Source organism: Papio anubis, chromosome 5 (genome assembly GCF_008728515.1).
Source record: "Papio anubis isolate 15944 chromosome 5, Panubis1.0, whole genome shotgun sequence".
NCBI lineage: Eukaryota > Metazoa > Chordata > Mammalia > Primates > Cercopithecidae > Papio > Papio anubis.
In genome coordinates this window covers 70,701,570-70,724,983 of record NC_044980.1, presented here as the reverse complement: position 1 = coordinate 70,724,983, position 23,414 = coordinate 70,701,570, and the positions used below count along the sequence as shown (strand labels likewise).

At 38.5% G+C, this 23,414-nt stretch overlaps 1 protein-coding gene and 1 long non-coding RNA gene across 3 annotated transcripts in view; both read left to right on the top strand.

Annotated features, from left to right (window-relative positions):
• Positions 1–23,414, top strand: part of TBCA (tubulin folding cofactor A) — an 84,374-nt gene that overhangs the window by 205 nt on the left and 60,755 nt on the right. The gene's annotated exons all lie outside the window — the stretch shown is intronic.
• On the top strand, positions 70–3,439 carry LOC110743484. The gene is made up of 2 exons (XR_002522602.2): positions 70–554; positions 1,876–3,439. It is a non-coding gene; the product is annotated as an uncharacterized LOC110743484 (long non-coding RNA).

Here is a 23,414-nt window from a genome sequence, read left to right as displayed (position 1 = left end):
GTCGCCTCGTGGCGGCCTGCGAGGCTGAGCGGAGCGCAGGCCCGAGTCGGGCTCCGAACTCCAGGCCGCGCCCGAGCCCGCCGGCCTCGCACGCCGCTTCCCGTCCCTCTGCGCTCACTAGCCGCTCGGATTTGCGGCGAGAGTCGGCGATGGGCGGGTCTCTCGGCGCCAGCTGTGGGGAGGGGGTGGGCCGCGGCCTGGGGAGGCGGGAGGGCGAGCCGGGCCCTGATGCCTTGCCTCCTGTGTGCGTGCGCCGGCGTCTCCTTGCTGAACTTGACCCAGGGAGGCGGATACCAGATGTGCTCTCAAGTGGACTTGAAAGCAGGCTCTGAAGTTTAGGGGGACGCCAAGGATCCTTGCTTCGTCAAAAAAGAGACCGTAGTGGAGCCGTGTGGCCTAACATGGCTGGCGTGACTGGCAGGCTTTGAGAACTGGGCCTGAACTTCTAGCACACTCAGCAAACTTAATGTGGCCTCACTTTCTCCAGTCAGACTCCCCGAAGAGGCTGTGAGATGCTGTTGAAATAACCTGTGAACCAGGAGTATCTGAGACAGGTATTAATTTAGAAAGTTTATTTTGCCAAGGACGTGCCCATGACACAGCCTCAGGAGGTCCTGATGACATGTGCCCAAGGCGGTTGGGGCACAGCTTGGTTTAATACATTTTAAGGAGACCTCAGATATTAGTCAAAGTGTAAGGTGTACCTTGGTTCCCTCCAGAAAGTCGGGACAACTGGAAGGGTGGGGGGCATCCAGGTCATAGATAAGAAACAGATGGTCGCATTCTTTTGAATCTTTGATCTGCTTTTCACTGAATACACGGTTTACATGTGAGAGGGGTGGAAGAATAGTCACTTATGCCTTAGTCTGCTAAATGAATCTGCGATTTTACATATACAGTAGGGCAGAGGAAGCAGATACCCAGTTGTCTCAGGTGGGTAGGGGCTGACTTTGAGTTCTGTCCTTTGCCCCATATCTGTGAAGATAAGCTATCAATTTCCAATGCCAGGGTGAAATACAACAGAACTGTTTTAGAATGAAGATCTTGAGGCCCACAGGAATTTCCTTGTGGGCAAATCGTCAGGGAGGTATTTAGCTTTCTTTTTTTTTAAATCTTTGTGAGTCTTATTCAGAAACAAAATGAGAGACAGGTTTGCTTGATACAATTCCTAGCTTGACTTTTCTTTTTGGCTTAGTGATTTTTGGGGTCCTGAGATTTATTTTTCCTTTCACAAACTTATGGGTAGTGCAGTCCTGTAATTTGCTCAAATTCCTGTAAACCAAAAAAGTTTACCTGAGACAGGTCTCAATCAATTTAGAAGTTTGTTTTGCCGGGGTTAAGGATATGCCTGTGACTGCCTCAGGAGGTCCTGATGACATGTGCCCAAGGTGGTCAGGCTACAGCTTGGTTTTATACATTTTAGGGAGACGGAAGACATCAATCAATACATGTACCATGTACTTTGGTTTGATCTGGAAAGGCAGGACAACCCAAAGGGGGCTGGGGGCAGTTCCAAGTTATAGGAGGTTTTCCAACTGGCAATTGGTTGAAAGAGATTATCTTAAGACCTGGAATCAATACAAGGGAATGTGTCTGGGTTAAAATAAAGGGGTTGTGGAGATTAAGGTTCTTATTAGGCAGATGAAGCCTCCAGGTAGCAGGCTTCAAAGAGACTAGATTTCTGATGTTTCTTATCAGACTTAAAAAGGTCCCAGACTCCTAGTTAATTTTCTCCTGGATCAGGAAAAAGACCTGGACAAGGAAGAGGATTCTCTACAGAATGCAGATTTTCCCCGTAAGAGACATCTTTGCAGGGCCAATTCAAAATATGTAAAAGATATATATTTTAGAGTAAAATGCTTTTATTTCTTTCAGATCCTGCTAGCTGTCCTGTGATGCCATATTAGAGTAAGGCTGGAATTTGGTGTCTTATTGCTACAAAAAGCCTTAAGATCTGTTTTAATGTTAATGCTGCTCAATTGTTCCTGAGTTCCAAAGGGAGGAAGGTATAATGAGACAGGTCTGACCCCCTCTTCCCATCATGGCCTGAATTAGTTTTTCAGGATAACTTTAGAACGCCCTTGGTTGAGAGGAGGGATCCATTCAGACGGTTGGGGAGCTTAGAATTTTATTTTTAGTTTACACTCCTGAGTGCTGGTAGACACTTCAATGTTCATTAGAACTTTATTGTTCAGACCCAAGAGGAGCAAACTTTTTGATGAAGTATTCCAAGAGAAAAGATAAACAGACTTCTGAAGAAGCAAGTTATTCTGTTGTAGTAATGTCTACTAAAGAAACCAACTGGCTTCTTCCTGTCTGCCCACCTTTCCTTTTTTATTGGTATTTCCACCAGAGGAAGGACAAGGCAAAAGAGAGAATGAATTCATTTTTTAAGATAATGCTTCTGAGTTTTAGCATAGCATCCCACTGTACTTCCCTGGAAGCTTTATTGCCAAGGCAATAAGGAGACCGTGTGAGTAGGAGTTAAATGCACAGCCATTTCTGAAGTGAAACTGCTTGGGTTCAGATATTAATTCTTCCCTTTATTGTATGTTGTGGAATATATTACATTGTGCTGTGCCTCTTTTACCTTATTTGTAAAATAGCGCAAGGACCCAACTCATGCAGTTGTTTGCAAGAACTGCCTGCTGTACTGTTTAATACAGTATGTGGCAAATAGCAAGTGGCTAGTAAATGTTAATAATACTGTTTGGATTCCCATTTTACATATGAGAAACTGAGGTTTCATGAAGTTAAAAAAAAAATTTTTTTTGTCTAAAGTCACACTACTAGTTAGTGGTAATACAAAGAAAAGGACCAAGGTTTCAAATCTACAACTTTCTTCTTTAAGCTACAGTGCTCCCGTAAAGAGTATTTTTAAAATTTGTAGTAGGAAGGGAATTGAGATGTATATTTGGAAATATAAATAATCTACCCTATCCCTCAGCTCAGAGTTCTTTTGTTCACTTTTACCAGACTTACTTGGGTTATGTCATTTTAGTCAGTGTATTTGGCGGAACTATCAGGGTGTGTTGCAGAGTGCTGTAGAATGAAAGTCATGAGAAATGACTTCTAATGGTAGTTTCCCATTCATTTACTTACACGACCTTGACATTTTTCATTCCAGTGATCTCTACTAGTTTATAAAATTACTTAGTTCAAGTAGTTATATGCTTACAATACATATTCTAGAGAAAATACTCATTGAGATTATTATAAACTAAGTTTTTGACTTTCAGAAGTTCTCAATGCTTATGTAAACTGCTTAGAAATAAATTTATCATTTTATGAAACATGGTCATAGTTTACTATTATCTCAAATTGCTTATAAATTAATGAAAATGTCTCCCATACATTTTAAAATGACTTCTGTGTTGACATTTGGGGTTATAGCTTCCCACTTATGTATTAAAATGCAATTAAAGAAAAACCCCTAAAATTTCTGTTTTAGCTGCTTATTACTCCCATTTTGCCTTGGTATATCACCGTCTAACTCCATAAATATTGTCCCCTACAGTCTTTTTTTATTTTTCTCCTGAAAATTATTTTACTATGACTCTTTCCATCTTCTGCCTTAGTATCCTATTTTTATTTTATTTTATTATTACTTATTTTTATTTGAGTTCTGGGATACATGTGCTGAACATGCAGTTTTGTTGCATAGGTATACATGTGCCATGGTGATTTGATGCACCTATTGACCCGTCGTCTAGGTTTTAAACCCTGCATCCTATTTTTAAAAATCTATATTTTATGTCAGCAGAGAAAAAAATAGATGAAGCAGCAATGGCAACATATTAATAATTGTTGCAGTGAATGATCATGGGGCTTCAATATTCTTCTGTACGTAAGTTTAACATTTTTCATGATAAAAAGGATCTAAAAGATATGCTTTTTTCCTCCTCTCTCTAAAATTAGTTTCAAAGATATCTTAATTCATGATTCAGACATGTTCTTGGTTTTGTAAAAGGGATTCAGTTCATTTTTTTTTTTTAATCAATGGTTTAGAAACCTATTCTCAACACTCTTTTAAATCTGTTCTTGACACTCTGTTTCTGGTTAGATGTTCATTTTCCATAGCACCATTTATCTTCGGAAGTCACAACCTTTATTTGGAAGAAGAGGTTTAAAGTCATTATTCATGCCCCAGATCCTTCAATTTTCTCTCTAGAAATTGAGAGCAACTAGAAATTATATTCTAGGTATTTGTCCTAGAGTTCAGTTTGGGTAGGCTATACTAGAAAGGGTGGATTAATTTAGTTTCTAATTAGATCTGCTGGAACACTTCAGGTGACTCAGAAGTTCCTGATAGTTGGTCTGAGGAAGAAATGTGGACAGGCAGGTTGAATGTTAGGGGAATACAGAAACAGGCAATAAATAGATGATGGTATTTGGCATCAAGGAGATCCAGCCATGCGTGGAAGATGGTCATTTCAGCTGGTCATTTCAGCATGTTGGCAAAATGGCAAAGGTGACCTAATGGATAACAGCCCACATTAGAAAGTAGAAACAAGTTTCAGGGCCAGTATTTTTAGGCCCTGGGAAAATAGGCAAGAAGTTTACAGTGAGTGTCCTGTTCCTAGAGAAACTTTGTTACCTTGTACAGTAAAAGGCAAAGCATCTGATTTCTGGGAAGTGAGTTTCAAGAGAGAGAGGTTGGATTACTGGGAATAAAGAAAGAGTGTAGATACTAGGAATGGCTTAGAAGGTGAGAGTTGGACAGAATGAGGCTGAATTGGTGCTAAGTCTCTGACTCTGAGGGCTCCTTAAATATCTTCCTCCCAGCAACAAGATTTTAATAGTTTTATTGTTATTTTTAGTTGACACATACATATTTACAGGGTACCCTGTGATATTTTGTCACATGTATGCTTTTTTATTTTTCCTGAGGACTAATTCTTGCTGTGAAACTAGAGAAATGTATATAATAGAGGCTAGATGGGTTATTTTATTATTATTATTTTTATTTTTTCCGAGACAGAGTCTCACTGTGTCACCCAGGCTGGATTGGAGTGGTGTGATCTCGGCTCACTGCAGCTTCTGCCTCCTGGGTTCATCCCTGCCTCAGCCTCCCAAGTAGCTGGGATTACAGGTGCCGGCCACCATGACCGGCTAATTTTTGTATTTTTTAGTAGAGACAGGGTTTTGCCATGTTGGCCAGGCTGATCTTGAACTCCTGACCTCAGGTGATCTGCCTGCTGTGGCCTCCCAAAGTGCTGGAATTATAGGTGTGAGCCACCATGCCTGGCCCTAGATGGGTTATTATACTAAGTTTCTTTGAGCAGCAGCCTTTGTTCCATGTGACTCACTGGTAGTAGGTATTAGTTGGCAGGTTTGGGTGTGTCTGGCTCTTTTTTTTTTTTTTTTTTTAAAGATTTGGATCTGTGTTATTATCAGATTGCTAGACCAGTTGATATCTGTGACAGGATCACAACTAATCTGGCAGCCCTAGCAGAGAGTTACCAAATAATACTCAGTTTTCCCCCCCAGCACAGAACTGTTGAACACTCTGTTTTTTTTGGGGGAGGTGGGGAGCGGGGGAATATCTAGGTGGCATCAATTATCCCAGTTTGCCTGAGACTGAGGGGTTCCCCAGGATGTGGTTTCACTGCTAAAACTGGGAAAGTCCCAGGCAAACCGGAATGATTGCCCCTCTTCTGTAACTAGCGAACATAGCTCTGTTTTATGTGTTGTGTGATTTATTTGGAGGCTATTTGCAGGTAGTACAACGGTATGTTGTACCTTAATTTAAAACTTAAGTGCATGGTGTAAATGTGAATCATTGACAGAGTAGCTTTTGTTCTGTATTTAAATTATTGATGATTTAGAAAATAATTTTTACTAAAGTAGGAGAAAATATAGAATTGATATTTTCTAAATGTAGTATTTCAGCTAAGTGACTTTTATCCACCAAAAGTTTCCAAGTGGGATTTGTGTTTACAAAAAAGTTTGTTTTTTATTAGACTTGTGGTAAATTCAAGAAATTATTCTACAAGTAAAAAACACTCATAATCATTTAACATAAAAGATTATTTAACTTTAAAGCCAACTTACTTTCAATAAAGCCTGTTAAACTAGCTCACTGGTGAGTGAATGAATTGATTAAAAATACTTTCTTAAATATATCTTTTTATAACCATTTTGGATTGGTAATGGCTTAAAATCCAATGTGAACAAAGAATGTTAGGGCATTGGAAATAGCACTGACATTGGCCCATAGTTTTCTTCTGATTAAATGAAAGTGACACCAGTAGATTAGAATGAGACTAGGACAATTCACACTGCAATTGTGTTAGTTTAACTTTAACAATCTTTTAACACTCTTGTTTAAATGTAGCTGACATACCATAATTACAAATCTACAAGCCTTGATTATAGAATTTTACATCATGAACCTGTGGGGAAATTGTATTGATTTTTTTTTTTTGTTTAATAAAGCAAGCATTGTTCCCAAACCATGGCATCTTCCCAAGTTTGTTTATATCTACATCTCTCATATACAACTGTGTATGGTGTATATGCTATGTGTAGCAGGCATGAAGACAACATAAAAGGTATGTAAAATCTCTACACTATTAGTTCAATATGTATTATACTGATATAAAAAGTGAAGAATGCAAATAACACATATACTTAAGTAGACATAAAGTTTCCCCCCATTAGCTTTAGCTGTTTATATACTTCTTATATTTAAAGCAATGATGCATAGAAGTATGGTGGACAGTATGTGGGAGAGGTTAAGAACATAGTCCTGTAAATTATTCCTGTAAGATTTGCTAGCTTTGTTTTCTTTTCTCCTCTTTTACACTGTACCCCATTGCTAAGTTCAGCCAGATGGCTACCTTCCTCCTTTGAAATTTAGCTAGTTCCTTTAGGAATTTCTGTAATGTATTCAGTTCTCCAAAGTGGTGGTCAGAGGCCATGTCAAAATGGATTGCAGGTGGTCAGCTCTTCACCGCATTCTGCCAACTACTTGGCAAGTAGTCACTCTTAGGAGCAATATAGCAGGCAACCAGACGTCTCTGCAAGCTGGAAAGGGAGAAGGCTAAGGCCTCTCATCATCACAGCTTTCCCAACACAGGGTATTTTATTTTCCAGGTTGAATGTGGAGATGAAAGATCCTTTGCCCTGTGTGTGTATGGGTGTTTGGTTTTTTCATTGTATTTTTTTGTTTGGTTGGAAATTTTGAAAATCTATAATAAGCAAGGTTGGAAAATTTTATTAATAATGCCAGTCTAAAACTCTTAAGACAGTAAATGCTTAGATATGTGATGTATGTGATGTCTATTCTAGTATTCTACTTCCAGTAATACATTTATAAAATAACATAATAATGTTCTATTGTGATGTTGTTGTGTCCAAATAGAACTGATTTTTTTCTCTTAGTAACTTGTCATAGGTCTAACTAATCCAAAGATCACTCATTTAGCAGCCTCATTCAGAACCTACATCTTACTGTCTTTGAATCATCTGGTATGGTGTTGGCACATAATACTCAGTAAAAGTCTTTGCAATGAGCAGATGAAGGAATGAAATCTTCCTTTATAAGGATTTTGAACCTGATCGGATAAGCAGTAGAGAGCCACTGAATCAATTACTGTATTACAGCATAATAGTTACTATAGTTATTTATTCTTGCAGTGAGAGTTAAACAGATGGGCTCCCAGCCTCCACTTACTACACATTATTACGTATGTGACCCTGGGTAAGTTACTTAGCCTTTACAAGCCCCAGTTTTCTTTTTTTTTTTTTTTTGTATTGTTAGGAGAATTAAATAAGGTAATCATGTAAAGCACTTAGCCCAAATGCCTGATATGTAGTCAATGTTCAATAAATGCTAACTGCTCTCATTTTTATCATTAAAGCCTATCTTCGTTCATTTGTGCTGCTATAAAAAAATACCTGAGGCTGGGTAATTTATAAATAATAGAAATTTATTGCTTATAGTTCCAGAGACTGGGAAATCCAAGATGAAGAGGCCAGCAAGTGTTTGGTGAGGGCCTGGTCTCTTGCTTCTGGGATGGTGTCCTGAACACTGTCTTCACATGGCAGAAGGCATTAAAGGGCCCAAGGCTGTGTGAAGCCTCTTTTATAAGGGCCTTCATCCCATTTTACAAGGGAGGAGCCCTCATTACCTAATCACCTTCTAAAGGCCCCATCTCTTAATACTGTAGCATTGGAAATAAAGTTTCAGTGTGAATTTTGGAGGGATACAAACATTCAAACCATAGCAGCAGCAGCATCTTTGTTACTTTTCTGTAGATTATCAACAGTGTGGATGAGGACTTAAGGATGAATGGTTACTGATCCCCAGGAGAGACCGTGGAACTTGCTTTAGTTTAAATTGTGATAAAACCTTGTGTTTTAGTTGCTTGTTCTGTTCACTGATTGTCTGTGGAGGGAGAAAGGAAGAGTATGAACCTTGTGTTTTTGAGTAATTTCTAAGACTTTGTAATGATCATCTTTTTGTGATCATTGCTGAGGCAGTGATTCCCTACCCCCAAGGCCCAGCAAAAAAAAATCTTCAGTTTATATCAATTATTTGTACTTTTAATGCTTAAAAAACACTGTATCTGTATCATTAGTACAATGTGACAAGGCCAGTTTTGCTTTTTTATTGGACTATCATTAAGTTTATTGTAGGGAAGAGTAGTCAAGTGAGTTTTGCAGAAACTCAATCTATAAATGATTCACACAATGATTACAAGACATTGTTACAATTCTAGTGCTGGATTATAGTTATTTCCAAATCCTCCTTAATGTTTTTTAACTGAGTTCTCTGTTTGTTGTTGTTGAGATCCTTTCACTTCCACAAGTATGTTATGGAGCTCTGTGTGTGTGTGCGTGTGTATGCTAACCCAGGGTTTATTTGTCTATAAAGGACATTGGAGCAAGTAGGCATCAGCTTCTTCATTAAATGTTCCTCAGCTTCTGAATAATACTAATGTTATGATTTTAATAAGTCATTTGTTGCCTGAAATACATTTGTACTCTATGAAATTTTTGAAGACCTACAAGTCTGCGGAAGTGTATTTGAACTTACATTACTAGTATAGTATTATAATTTTGATCTCCAAATCTGCAATGTTAAGTTCTGAAGACACTGCACTATATCAAAGTATACAAAGATTTTCTTAAGGCCAGAAAGTTTTTCACATCTTTTCAAAGGGATGATGTCTAATAATATCATTGCTTTTCACAGAATTGTTTTTCAACAAATAGACACTTAATAGATATTTGTCAATTGAGTTAAGGACTGGAGGAAACCAGAAAAGGGTTTATGAGGGGGAAACACATCAAGAGACTGGAAATAAAAGTTTGCTTTATAAATGAAAGTGAGAGACTTAGAAATGGAGAAAGAAAAGAGAAACAACCTCTCTTAAGTAATAACCACCCTCAAATAATTAGACATTTTTCAGGATAGTATTTTTATTTTATTGGAGATATAAAATATACGAAAATATATCAAGGATTTGTTTAAAAGCAACAATTTTACATTTTTTAAACTAGGAAGAGACTAGTCTATTGTGGAAAATTTAAAAATTATTACAGTTCTATCAAAAAGTTTTTGTAGTTTACCTAGAATTAACTAGAATAGACTCTTTAATTCTAGTTTAATAGAGGGGTGTGTGTTTGTGTGTTTAACTGCCTGATAAGTTACATAGACTAATCCATTCCAGGTTATCATTATTATTATTATTTTATAACTTAAGAAAAATAGTAGGAACATAGGTATGTTGAAATCTCATGGGGATTAGGTGGTATTTCAGGGAAACAAAATAGCAAAGGTTTTGTCCCAGTCCTTAAGGAATTTGTACGTTGTTAAGTTATGCAGTATACATGTAAATGAGGATTTATTCCTAGAACTTCAAGTATGAGTGCACTAATGTATTTTTTCATTCTCATTTTAATGGGTATTTAGTTTAGTTTTCTTTTTTTTATTATTTTTTTGGCCCTAGTTTTTCCCTTGTACAAATGGTGCTACAATGTACATTGTTATGTATGGCTCTTAGAAGACATATGTAATGTTGAGTGTAAGGCAGAACTTCTCAAAGAATGGATTTCAGGTGTGTGGAAGTGTATCTCTTCTCAGCTATAAGGATGGCCAGGTATGACCAAGAGCAGCCATGAGATACATGGGGAATAGTCATTCAGACAGAAGAAAGAGCAAATTCAAAGACTTGAAAAAGGGAAAGATTGGCCTGTTTGAGGAGCAGCAACCAAGTGAAGGAGGGGAAAAGGGTAGGAGATTCAGAAAAGTAGGAGGGAGCGGGTACAGGTCTTAGAAGGACTTCATGTAAGGACTTGGGCTTCAGATGTTATCATCTCTATGAGAGTTTCCTGCCTATGTCCAAAGTTAGTGCTCCCTTTTCTGTGTTACCAGAGAACTTTGTAGTTTTCACTATGATAGTACTAAAAATACATTAAGCTATTTGTTCTATTTACTAGGCTGGTAGCTTCCAAAGTATGGCCTAGGAACCCCTTGGGGTCCCTAACACCCATTCAGGGGTTCTGCAAAATAGAAATTGTTTTTATGGTAACTAAGACATTATTTGCCCTTTTCACTTTCATTTGCTCACGATTGTACAGTGGAGTTTTTCAGGGACTATGTGATGTTTGATACTGCAACAGATTGAATGTAGAAGCAGATACGAGAATCCACCTGCTTCTATTTCAGACATAAAGATTTGCAAATATGTAAATAGTGCCCTTTTTCTGTTTTTTTATTGTTTTGTTTTGGAAAATAAGATAATTTTTCACAAAATAGGTTATTTTTGGTAACATTGTAGTACATTAATTTTGTTATTTTAAGTAAGTTAACATTTAAAATTTTCTAACTTTAAAAACAAATATTTAAAAAATTCTGTTTTTAATTTCTAATACAGTAAATATTAATAGAGGTAATTCACATAAACAAAGCTCCTTGGGTAGAGTCCAGATTCAGATCACATCAGGCAAGATATTTTCTTGTTTGGAATGGAGAATTTAAATTGGGATGGCTACAATGACTTTTGAGTTTTGTGGAAAAAGGAGACAGAGTTTTGAGTTGTTTTTGGTTAATTCTAACAGAAGATAAGAAAGCACTGTAATACTCTATATTATTGGTGAATAAAGTGTTTCACATATGTATTTTATTATTGGCTGGGATTTAATCCTTCAAGTGCTAAAAGTATTTTTAAAGATACCTTTAGGAAAAAATTTCCCCAAATATATACTTGCTTCATCGAATTACATTGAAATTTTCTATAAATTAGTTTTTTTTTTTTTTTTTTTCTGAATATTGCTGTAAACTTTTTAAAGATAGGTAAACAGAGTTAAAAATAAAGATGGGAGATTTAAGTGTGCTTTAAGGAATGAGTCCAAGTTAGTTACCCCTACAGTATTTTCTTTCTTTGGATACTGGTTGTATAGAATTGAATTAATCTTAATCCTTGGTTTATGCCACATACTCATTATTGGTCCATGCATGGCCCTCATTTGTTTGCTGTATGCCTGTATTTATTACTTTCAAGTAGTGTGTTAATAACGTGAGCCCATCACCTAACACAAGAAGTAAAACAGTGATAATAACATCTGATTTTGTGCTATTCCCCCACCTGATGTAACTACTATTTTTAATCTTGTGTTTATTATTACCTTACTTTTTAAAATATAATTTTTTTGTGTGTTACTAAAACGTGCTATTTACTTTTAGTTATTTTTTACTTTGTAAGAAGGGCATTTTCTGGGACTTACCATTTTTCACCTATGTTGGTAGGATTCAGCCCTAAATTTTTGCTCATAGGTACAGTACATTTTTTTTTTATTGTTGTGTAATATTCCATTGTTTGATAATACCACAATTTATCCATTCCTCTTATTGATTAGTGTTTGGAATGTTTCACTTATTAACTGTGTTTCTATGTACTTTCTTTTTCATGGCTCTGTTAATTATGTCTGAGGGTTTTTCTTGGGTATATACCCAGGAATGAAATCGTTTGGTCATAAGTATGAATATTCTACTTGTAAGATGCATGTCTTAGTTCAAGCTGCCCTAACAACATACCATAGACTGGGTGACTTATAAATGACAGAATTTATTTCTCAAAGTTCTGGAGGCTGGAAGTCTGAGACAGGGTGCTAGCATGGTCATATTCTGGTGAAGGCTGTCTTTGGGTTGAGGACTACTGTCTTCTCATTGTATCCTTGAGTGGTGGAAAGAGATCTGGAGAGCTCTTTGAGGTCTCTTTTAGAAGGGCACTAATCTCATTCATGAGGGCTCCACCCTCTTGATTTCATTACCTCCCAAAGACCCCATCTCCTAATAGCGTTACATTAAACGTTAAGATATATGAACTGGGGTGTGGGAGTTGGGAGGAAGGGATGGGCACACAAACATGTAGTCCCTTGCAGTGCCAAACTTCCAAAGGGATTGTACCCTTTTATGTTCCCAACTGCATTATGTGAGAGTTCCTTTCATTAATCCACATCCTCTCCAAGGCTTGATAGACTTCTTAATTTTACTCCATTATACTGTCTGTCTTTAGGTTTGCATTTTGGAAAAAAATTGTTTTGCTTATCTTTTTAAACAAGCATCTCCAAGATAAAAAGCGAAAGAAAAAGAGAGGGTGTGAGGCTCCCGACCCACACTCACTCACTTAATCATCTTCTTCTGCCTTGTTTAGAATGATGTACATATATACCTTAGACAACCCAGAGTTTTTCCCTGGTGGAGAGGGGAGTCTTTCAACCCTACCTGTTTCCAGGACTGTGCACTTAGTGAAGGGTGTCTGGAGAGTGAGGGGAGGCCTATAGATAGTGGTTTGTATACTGTGTCCTGAAAACCCTCTTGGTGCTCTGTTTTTCAGGAGATGAAACCAAGGAATGCCAATAATAATACTTTTTAAGTGGTTCTTTTCATTATTGTTAATTAGACTTATGGTACCTTGACTTCTTAAGTTTGGTGTAGCATTTCTAAAGAAAGATTGAATTATTTGTTGATAATGTTGTTCAGTTTTTAACCTAATACCATGTGGTTTATAATTGTGAATGCCATAGATTTAAAAATCTGGCAGATTATACCCCTAATCTTCTCTGCTTGTCCCCAGCACTACTGCCACAATTAAAAAGTACTATTTTCTTAAAAAAGAAAATAAATAGACCTTACAATTGATATTTTTATTTTCTACATATTAATCTTTTTAAAGTATGCTAGCTTTTTTAGTATTACATTAAGTAGAAGTGGTCTCAGGAGACAACTTTGTCTTTTATTTTAGTTTATAAATAGAATAATTCTAATACATTTCTTTTAAATGGGCAATATGGTATATAGTATTTGGTGATGACTGTCTTCATTGCAAACATCTAGTGAACACTCTGGCTACTTCCACAGTAATTTTTATTTTCTTGATAACTACCTGTATTTTCATTTCAGTATCTGCTGTCCTTCCCCACATGCATATAGCCTGTGTTCTTTGAAGGAAAGTGCATCACCTACAGCAGCTTTGGGGGCCTATCAGACTTATTAAAGGCATTCAATTTTCCTGCCCACAGAAACTGATTCTGCTTGGTCATGTGATTTAGGATAATATAAACAGGATACATTTCAGAACTCTTGCTTAGAATTCTGGGACAGAAGTATTAACCTTTCCCGTGTAACTCTGATTGCGGCTGTGGTCTTCTTTTAGCACTAGGGCATCTGGCCTTGGGAGGTAGCTTGTATTATAAATAGCAGAGTGAAGAGACAAAAAGAAAGTTATTGATGGAAACATCTTGTTGGACGACTGGATCAGCCAACCTTCAAGCAGGTCCTCCCTGCATTTTAGTTACACTAGCCAAAGGGGAAAAAAAGTGATTAAATTCCCTGAATTGAAAATGTGTTACTTGTAGTAGAGTATTAATTGAAATAATTACTCAAATTCCTAATTTATGAATACCTATGTATAACGTAAAGAGTGATTTTTCCTTACTAAACTGGCTAGGGATTTACTTCCTTCCCTCCTATCTCTTCTTTTGTAAATTCTGCTGTTGCCTTAGGTTCAGCTTTGGCCTTTCAGTTTCCCTCCATTTCAGTGTCCTATTGAGGTCTGATCCTCTGTATTAGAAGTAGGAAAGATAATCAAATTGCTGTCTTTTCTTCAGCCTTCCCCCTCTTCTCTCAACTCTTGTCCAGTTCAGTGCTGTTGTCTGATTAAGGAGGATAAAAGGGAGAAGGAAAAAAAAAAAGGCAGATAAACCTATCTTGCCTTGGAATCCCAACCATTTATTCTCAAACTCTGACATTGCTTCTGTTCTAGTTCCTCATCTTAGCTCCTAGGAGGTAGAAGAGTCACCACTTCAATGGCAAGGACTGTAATGAATTAGAAGGCCTTCTTGGCATCTAAGTTGGAATTCTGAATTTTTACTTGTTATGCATACTTATATTGTATAAGTATACATACTTATACAAAGTATACCTAGTATTCTGTGAATCATGTTTCATGCCCATTGAAACACATTAAATAGACTTTTGTGGGATGCTTCTGAAGTTTAACACCAAGTGTAACATTTTTCCTATGGAAAATGCCTACTGAGATGCCTAAACACCTCACATTAATAGGCATCTTTGCAGTATAACCGAGTCTTTAATTGGAAAATGCTTGGATTATATTGTGTAATAACTTGATTTTATGCTTACTTTAAATTTTTTGTCTCTTGCTTCGATGTGTAAACCAAAATAAAATTCAAACGCCGCCCACAACCATCTGAATGGACTCCCTCCTCAGCCAGGGCACTCTAAAATGTAACCTGAAACATTGGGTCAGACCATGACGGGAATTAGAGGTCGGACATACCTCATTATATCCCTCCAGCATTAACATCAACATAGACCTTAAATCTGATAAGAAACAATTACAATCTATTTTCTCTGAAGTCTGCTACCTGTAGGCTTCATCTGCATGATAAAACCTTGATCTCCACAACCCTTATCTTAACCCAGATGTTGCTTCCTACAATAATAACTCTTTCAACCAATTACCAGTCAGAATATGTTTAAATCTACCTATGACCTGGAAGCACCCCCACTCTTTGATTTGTCCTGCCCTTCCAGATCAAACCAGTGTAAATCTTAACATGTATTGATTGCTATATTATTGTTACAGTAGGTAGCTATAGCCAGGCATTAGCTGGGCAGGAAAGGGCTTCCTACCTACCCACCCACCAGGAGTGTCAGGTGACCATCAGGTGATGGTTCCCCAGTTATCACACTGCCTCTCTAAAAATGACAATTGTCAGTTGGTGCCAGGGAAAAGCAATTTCCTGATGGCCCCCAGTTGTCACACTAAAGTGATAATTGATCACAGGCAAGTAAAACTCCAGAAAAGGAGTTGTGCAGCCAAAAAAAAAAAAAGAAAATTAGATCTGAACCAAATTTTGGGACATCAGGGATTCTCTGAAGAGGGCGGTTCCTAGGCCTCAGCCAATTGTCCTATTGGTTTAAACCATAAAGATAGCCCAAGCTGGTACCAAGCACCGATAGATTTCTCAAAGATCAGGGCCACCTCCACTCAGAATCCCTCTGTGGTTACCAAATGTGAACCCAAAATATCTGAGACAAGTCTCAGTCAATTTGGAAAGTTTATTTTGCCAAGGATAAGGATGTGCCCGTGACACAGCCTCAGGAGGTCCTGATGACATGTGCCCAAGGTGGCTGGGGTACAGTTTGCTTTTATGTATTTTAGAGATACAATGTCAGGGTAGAAGGTATCTGAGTCTCATGGCACCAAATATGTTAGGGGTGGCAAATCTGTACGGGTCTGCAGCAACCTCAGTTCTTGCCTCCTCAGAAGAAAGAATTCGACTGAAGGGCATACGGTAGAAAAAGAGAATGAGGCAAGTTTCAGATCAGGCAGGGAGCAGCAATTTCCCAAACAGATAACAATGCTTAAAATTGGTAATCAGTCTCCAGTAAAATGTTAGGAATTGAGCGATTGAACCCAGGCATGTACATTAAGAGACAAAATGGCAGAGTATGACCTTCCAGGGGCATTCCACCAGAAAAAGGAAGAATGCCTCAGGCAGGCATACATACAATTTCTTAAACACACTGTGCATGCTCACCTCCCAAGTGTAGGGAGAGTACTACACATGCAGGCAGCCCACACTAAGGGAAGAGTCATGGGAAAAGGGGCACAAGACCCTGGAAGGATGCCAAGATATAAAACCCCAAGTCAAAAGGTCAAACGCCACACTTGTACTTTAGGTCACCCTCTTAGGTCTCTTCCAAGTGTACTTTCCTTTCCTGCTCCAAAGCTTTTTAATAGACTTCTACACCTGATCTGAAACTTGACTTATTCTCTTTTTCTACCGTATGCCCCTCAAATTCTTTCTTCTGAGGAGGCAAGAACTGAGGTTGCTGCAGACCCGTACAGATTTGCCACCCCTAACATATTTGGTGCCATGAGACTCAGATACCTTCTACCCTGACATTATATCTCTAAAATACATAAAAGCAAACTGTACCCCAGCCACCTTGGGCACATGTCATCAGGACCTCCTGAGGCTGTGTCACGGGCACATCCTTATCCTTGGCAAAATAAACTTTCCAAATTGACTGAGACTTGTCTCCGATATTTTTGGTTCCTATTTGGTAACCATGGAGGGATTTTGAGTGGAGGTGGCCATGACCTTTGATAAATCTATCAGTGCTTGTTACCAGCTTGGGCTACCTTTGTGGCTCAAACCAATAGGACAATTGACTGAGGCCTAGGAACCGCCCCCTCCAAAGAATCCCTAATGGCCCAAAAATTGGTTGAAATGTAAAGGTTTTTTTTTTTTTTTTTTTTTTTTCCCCCTGTACAACTCCTTCTCTGGAATTTTGCTTGCTTCCAACAAGGAAGGCAAGTTTTCCTGCTTCCATGGTGATGGAAAGCAGGTAACTAACTCCTTTCTGAAGTTTCAGCTCACTTCTAACAGGAAAGGCAAGCTTGAGTTTTTTTTCCTGCCTCTAGGATGGTAGAGAGCAGTCTTTAGCTGGGGTCCCATTCCTAGGCAAGTAACTGAATTGGGGTTTTTTTCTTGGCTAAAGTTAAGATGAACAACCAGCTGGCCTTAATTTCTGCTTACCATTAGAGCACTCTGTAATCATATTGTTGGATTTGTTGTTGTTCTGGTCTTTGTCCCATCAGATTTGACCAGCTGTACCTGACTTGGTCACATCTGAATGAGAATTCCAGATTATGGGGAATAAAGCCTCTGAATTGGCTAAAATTCCTCACACTTGCAAAAAGAAAACCAAACACTTGGTTTCTTTGTTTCCTGTCTTAAAAAAACAATTGTTCTTTCATTACTTTTCTTACACTCTATTGCTCCTTACCCCTTTTGCCATCTTTGGTACCAAGAAAAGATCTAGAGAAGGCTTTTAATGACTTGAACTCTTAAAAAACTCACAACAAAGGTGCATTCACCGGTTTTTGGGGTGTTCTGTTTGCTTTGTGGAGTTTCAAGCGTCATGGGCAGACTCTTCTTAGGTCTAAAGCTCTGCTTTGCCATATTGCATTACCTGATCTCTTTGGCTTTTAGGGGTACCAGAGATTACCCTATACTGTAAAAGGATTTGACCTTGGTGTGCGTAGTGGTGCATGAGAACTACAAAGTTAAAGATGGCCGAGGACAATTTATAGGAATTAGTCCAACTGTTTTTTTTCTTTCCTCCTAAGAAGTTGTTCTTTAGGATCCTAACGCTAGTTCTGGCAAGATTCTTTAGAAGATTCTGAAGAGTCTTCTCTATTGCCTTTCCTCCCAAAATTAATCTCCATTGGCTTGGCTGCACATTTGTGTGAGAAACTGAAAAGTCATTTTCATAGATAAATGAGAGATTGAGTTTCCTCCGCTTTGAAGATAAAGGTCATTGTGCTCCTCCCAGCCAGAAGGTGCCCCTGAGTGACCAGGGCCTAATGGGAATGTCTGGGGGGTTGAACCCTTATGACTTGTGCAGCAGCCCTACAGGGAACTCCCAACACAATTTAAAAAGGCTTGTCCAGGAAACGCATATAGGAGCTGGCCACTCTGCACTTTGAGCCCTCTGGAATGTGCTAGACTTCTGGAGAGAAAAACGGAGACATGTAAAAGGGTGGAAATAACTCCATGGTGACACACTGTTGAGTCCTCCCCACAGTCAGCACACTTGGACCCACTACACACAATCCTAGGCCACAGTCTCATTCCTCCTTTTAAAAAAATAATGTGGGAAACAAATCATCTAATAATGAGGAAAAACAAGGAGAACGAACCCCCTTGGGCACCCCATTTTGTTTGTTTGTTTGTTTTTGAGATGGAGTTTTGCTCTTGTTGCCCAGGCTGGAGTGCGATGGCGCGATCACTGCTCACCGCAGCCTCCGCCTCCCGGGTTCAAGCTATTCTCCTGCCTCAGCCTCCCGAGTAGCTGGGATTACAGGCATGTGCCACCACTGCCAGCTAATTGTGTATTTTTAGTAGAGACGGGGTTTCTGCATGTTCGTCAGGCTAGTCTCAAACTCTGAATCTCAGGTGATCCGCCCACCTTTGCCTCCCAAAGTGCTGGGATTATAGGCGGGAGCCCCTGCGCCCGGCCCCTATTTGGTTTTATTATGCCTCTACTTGCAGATGGTTTATAAATGGAAGGGCATGCCAGGTTTTCTCATATTCCAACTGGTTACATATTAGGTCTGTTCTTGTGCACATTTTATTATTTTTAATTTTTATTTATTTTTTGAGACGGAATCTCACTTTGTGCTCAGGCCTGGAGTGCAGTGGCACAATCTTGGCTCACTGCAACCTCCGCCTTCCAAGTTCAAGCAATTCTCCTGCCTCATCCCTCCTGAGTAGCTGGGATTACAGGGGCACACCACCACACATGGCTAATTTTTGTATTTTTATTAGAGACAGGGTTTCACCATGTGGTCGGGCTGGTCTTGAACTCTTGATCTTGTGATCCGCTTGCCTCCACTTCCCAAAGTGCTGGGATTACAGGTGTGAGCCACCGCGCCTGGCCTCTTGTGCACATTGTAAACTGATAGGCAAATTATATCGAGGAAAAGTCAGATCCCAAAGGTTAACCTGTAACTATAAAATTCCTAAGTTCTCTATCTCTCTGCTTTCTTTCCTGCCTGGTTTAAGTCTGCTGTTACTTTTCTACTGAGGTAAAATCCACTGTATGAATCCAACCATTTCTTTTTATTGTTTTTGCAAACCAGTGAGTTTGTATTACTATCTATCTCATGGCTAGAGTTCTGAAGTAAAAGCTGTAGATCTTTTTTTTTATGAGTATGTGTGTGTTTATGTATAGCTACATGTATTTTGTTATGTGTTTTTCTGGTTACAAGGTACCAAATTTGGCTTAAAGAGTACTCATAAATGAAATAATAATCCCAAATACTTTTTCAGTTCACATGACTGAAGTAAAATATTTAATAATCTAGCTTTAAAATTATTGGTAAAATAATACTAGAAATATCTTAAGAATTGTTAGCATACATTTTTGTTTGCATTTATTGATCAAACAATTTCATCCTTACCCCTGCCAAATACTTTAAGGTGTCAAAATTGGGTGTAAGGGTTATAAAAATTAAACCCAGCCAAAACCAGAATGATCTTTGTTTGTGTAATTTTTAATAAGACATTAATATTATTGGTTTAACGAAAACAGCTAAATCTTGAATTACTGGTAAACAACCGTGTATTTAATCTTAAGGTTCTTAATTAGGTAATCACCCAAAATTCACAGGATATAAAAATGGTTGACTGAAGGGGTGGCCTACCCCTCCACACCTGTGGGCGTTTCTCGTTAGGTGGAACGAGAGACTTGAGAAAAGAAATGAGACACAGAGACAAAGTATAGAGAAAGAAAAAGTGGGCCCAGGGGACCGGCGCTCAGCATACAGAGGACCCATGCCGGCACCGGTCTCTGAGTTCCCTTAGTATTTATTGATAATTATCTTTACCATCTTAAAGAAAAGGAAGTGGAAGGATAATAGGATCATTATAGGGAGAAAGTCAGCAGTAAGACATGAATAAAGTTCTCTGTGACATGAATAAGTTTAAGGAAAAGTGCTGTGCCTTGATATGCATATGCAAACATCTCCATAAACCTTTTAGTGCATAAAGAGCAGAATTGCGCTAGCAAGTCCCGCCTTTCACCCTAAGGCGGTTTTTTCCTTTCTCAGTAAACAGAACGTACAATGGGGTTTTATACCGAGATGTTCCATTGCCCGGGGACGGGCAGGAGACAGATGCTTTTCTCTATCTCAACTGCCAACAACCGCCAAGAGGCCTTCTTTCCTCTAGTACTAGTCCTCCTCGGCACAGACCCTTCACGGGTGTCAGGCTGGGGGACGATCAGGTCTTTCCTTTCCCACGAGGCCATATTTCAGACCATCACATGGGGAGAAACCTTGGACAATACCTAGCTTTCCTAGGCAGAGGTCCCTGCGACCTTTGGCACTTGAGATTAAGAGAATGGTGATGACTTTTAACCAGCAAGCTGCCTTCAGGCACTTGTTTAACAAAGCACACCCTGCACAGCCCAAAATCCTTTAAACTTTGAGTTACTATAGCACATGTCTGTTGCAAGGACAAAGTTGGGGGTAGGGTGACAGATAAATAGCATCTCAAATACAGAACAAAATGGAGTCTCTTATGTCTACTTCTTTCTGTAGAGAGACAGTAACAGTCTGATCTTTCTTTCTTTTCCCCACAGTTGACAGGGAAATAACTTTAAATGATGACTCACAGTTTTCATAATCTAGATAAACTGTTAAAATAAGTAAATGTCATGGAATAAATACTTGTAAACAAACTCGTCATAAATTAGAATCTAAAGTTATATTAAATATTTCATTAAATGTCTGGATATTTTTCAATTTAAAAACACACATTGTAGGAAAACATTCTAAAAAATGTTATTGTTAAAAGGTAAATCATTTGTCTAATTCAAAGCTTATTTAAAGATTATGTATAAAACAAGGTAAAAGGGACCAGGAAGTAAGAGAGATGTAAAGAAAGTTATAGAAATAAATAGGTATTTTTGGTAAGAAAGGTTAAAGAAAAGTAATTTTATGCGAGAAAGAAGAGTCTTGTATGGTGAATTTTTGTCCTAAAATAAAATGACTGGGTTCTTCAAGAAAGAAAAATATTCAGGACAAACCATAGAGTCCAGACATGCCATGAATGGTCTTTTAACAAGGTTAGTAAAAAAGGAATTTATAAAAATATTATGTGACTGGTTGGGGGCGGTGGCTCACACCTGTAATCCCAGCATTTTGGGAAGCTGAGGCAGGTAGATCACTTGAAGTCAGGAGTTCGAGACCAGCTTGGCCAACATGGTGAAACCCTGTCTCTACTAAAAATGCAATTAGTTGGGTGTGGTGGTGCATGCCTGTAATCCCAGCTACTTGGGAGGCTGAAGCAGGAGAATCACTTGAACCCAGAAGGCAGAGGTTGCAGTAAACCAAGATGGCTCCACTGCACTCCAGCCTGGGCAACAGAGTGAGAATGACAACAAACAAAAAATATTATGTGATTAATTGGCTATAATTAAAGGAAACTATAATAGTTTTTATAAAAATTGAACTTTGATATTAAAAATACACTAATATAAAACTAAGGAGTTGGTTAAAACAAAATTTCATTAAAAATAATCAGTTACTCAACGCAAGATGTTTTCAATTTTTAAATTCTATAATCTGTTTCATTTTGAAATTATTCAGATTGATATCTCAGAAGCTATACCCTGCTGCTTCACCTCTTCTCTTTTATGAAGGCCTGGGATGGTAACTCTCTGCTTCAGCTTTTGCTGTAACATTTTTTTTGTTGTTGTTAGAGTCTCGCTCTGTTGCCCAGGCTGGAGTGCAATGGCACAATCTCTGCTCACTGCAACCTCTGCCTCCTGGGTTCAGGCGATTCTCGATTCTCCTGCCTCAGCCTCCCAAGTCACGCCTGGCTAATTTTTTTGTATTTTTTTAGTAGAGACAGGGTTTCAGCATATTGGCCAGGCTGGTCTCAAACTCCTAACCTTGTGATCCACCCGCCTCTGCCTCCCAAAGTGCTGGGATTACAGGTGTGAGCCACCGTGCCTGACTGTGCTGTAACATTTTTTAAATTAATGGTTTAAGGGAGAGAATTTTTTTAAAAAAAGCAAATGAAAAATCTTTTGGATCTGCTTTAGTCTGCATGTCTCTTATATCTGTGTATGTGTCAGGAGAAAGTGATATTTCACTATTAAACTGTGAAAGAGCTCTAATCAATTGACTTAAAGAAAAGTAAGGGCTTACCAGTCTGATAGAAGCTAGTTCACATGCCTTTTAATTCACATGACTTCAGTAATCTTTGGTAAGGTTAATTTGGTAAATTTGATCTCAAAATTCTCTTCAATAGTTTAAAATCTTAAAGTCATGTTATATTAAATTAAAACCTCATTTTTTTCTCCCCCACTGGGAATTTGGGTTACTAGGAGTTAGATAGCAGGAGTGTAAAACATGTTTTTGGTGAAGTTTATAAAACACAAGGATGTGGATTTTGCTAAACAAAATGTAAATTTTTTTTGAAGGAGTTGCTTTAAAATAAAGAATAAATTAGGCTGGGTGCAGTGGCTCACACCTGTAATCCTAGCACTTCCGGAGGCTGAGTTGGGCAGAATTTGAGGTCAGTAGTTCCAGACAAGCCTGGCCAGCATGGTGAAACCCCATCTCTATTAAAAATAAGCTGGGAATGGTGGCATGTGCCTGTACCCAGCTACTTTGGAGGCTGAGGCAGGAGGATCATTTGAACCTGGGAGGTGGAGGTTGCAGTGAGCCGAGATCGTGCACTCTAGCCTGGGTGACAGAGCAAGATTCCATCTCAAAAAGAAAGAGGAAGGAAGGAAGAAAGACAGGAGGGAAGGAGGGAGGGAGGAAGGGAGAAAGGAAGGAAAGGAAGGAAGGAGGAGGGAAGGAAGGAAGGAAGGAAGGAATTACATAGATTATACAGATAAAACTAAATAGATAAAAAGAAAAAACTAAGCCAGGAAGGAAGGAAGAAAGGAAGGAGAGAGGGCTGGAAGGGAGGAAGAGGGGAGGGAGGGAGGGAGGGAGGGAGGAAGGAAGGAAGGAAGGAAGGAAGGAAGGAAGGAAGGGACAGAGGGAGGAAGGAAGGAAGAAAGGAATTACATAGATTATACAGATAAAACTAAATGGATAAGAAGAAAAAACTAAGCCAGGAAGGAAGATCGGAAGGAAGGAAAGAGGGAAGGAAAAAATTATATAGATTAAATGGATAGAAGGAAAAAACTAAGCCAGGGCAACAAAAGTTACCTCTGAGACCCGTGTTTACTGAGAAGAGAGTTGATGTGGGAAGTAACTATGAAACCATAGGGTATAATGTAAATGAATTGTTCCATTTTTGTAGGCTGGTATCATCAGCTTCCTGAGAAACCTTTACTA